Genomic DNA, 1,427 nt, shown 5'->3' with positions numbered 1-1,427 from the left:
GCATGTGTGTGTGATTTATATACCAATGAGGAATTATAGGTGACGTTGAAGTCAGGTCAGGCAGAATTAGCACTCTGCCACTTACTGATCTTCTCTGAGAAATAAATATAAAAACAATAATATTATTATTCTATTAAGTTGGTCAATTCTATCAACTGTTGTGTTCTAGTTGTTTTCATTTCCTTGTCTTGTGCCATAAAAATATTTATTACCCTTTTTATAAGTAGCTATTTTTTATAGTAAGGGCGCCGCGAACGGTGAAAGTTTGAGAAATAAGGATATAAAAAAAATTCTAGGTCTTCGTGAAATCAATATAACTTGTTTTTTTTTTATACCAAAGTTGGCAAACGAGCATATAGTCCGTCTGATGGGAAACGTTCACTGTAGCCTATGGACACTTGCGACACTAGAGAAGTCACGTGTGCGTTGCCAACTCTAAAAAATCTTAATATACTCTTTTTGAAGAACCCCATATTGTAGTCTCTAGGAAAAACCTTGGTAGGGAGCTCATTCCATAGCCTGAGCCTTAGCGTGAGAAAATATCTCTGAAACCGCACTATATGTGACCATTTAGGTTGAGGTGTGAGGATATATTTGATCTATTTGTATTCGAAATTACGATTTAAAATCAAGCGGCAGTCCTTGCATAGAATCGCAAGTCGCATCGCCTGTTAATTTACATGTAAATATCACATGTTATTTACATAGATAATATTAAAGTAACAGATGCTCGAAACTCATTTGCTACACATAATATCTATTGACAATTCAATGTTGTTTACTATGTGGATGGATATGTATTAAAATATATCTTTCTTAATACTCGCACGTCAATATAACAATAAAACATTTACATACTTTGTTTCTTACATCTTAGAATTTGGGGGGAAAGGGATTATTAACAATGGAGTTTAACAGCCCCATTGTCAGCAATTTGTCCTATTAGGTCGACCTTCACGTGGTTCCCCCTGGAAACCATCGTGAACAATTCTTATTGAATTCGTCACGATGGGCTAATTGACCTGCTTCATCGTCACCTATCATCCTTCACTGGTGCCCTGCCGGTCTATACCGTTAGCGCGGGTGGGGTTACCATTCCATTATCACTCATTAAAAACAATCTTAGGGTTTATGGTTTCAGTAGAGGTTAATCGATATATAAATAAACGAATGACTGACTCGATTATAAAACAGTTTGCTAGTGTTTAAATACAGTAGGTAAAATCAATAAACGATCAATTTATTGAATGTTTCGATCTTTAGTAATACCATATTGAGAGTGTTTTTATGATAATTTCAGTAAATCATGATTAATTTTCCGTTAAATTGATATAGAGGAAAACAGGTTATAATCGGATCTAATTACAGATATAAAATTTTTATATTATTATATCTGTTAATTGTGTATTGCTGAACATAAGCCTTCC

This window comes from Galleria mellonella, unplaced genomic scaffold (assembly GCF_026898425.1).
Source record: "Galleria mellonella isolate WM207_F2 unplaced genomic scaffold, CSIRO_AGI_GalMel_v1 utg905, whole genome shotgun sequence".
Taxonomy (NCBI): domain Eukaryota; kingdom Metazoa; phylum Arthropoda; class Insecta; order Lepidoptera; family Pyralidae; genus Galleria; species Galleria mellonella.
The sequence above is the reverse complement of the archived record's forward strand: the minus strand, read 5'-3'. Positions refer to the sequence as shown.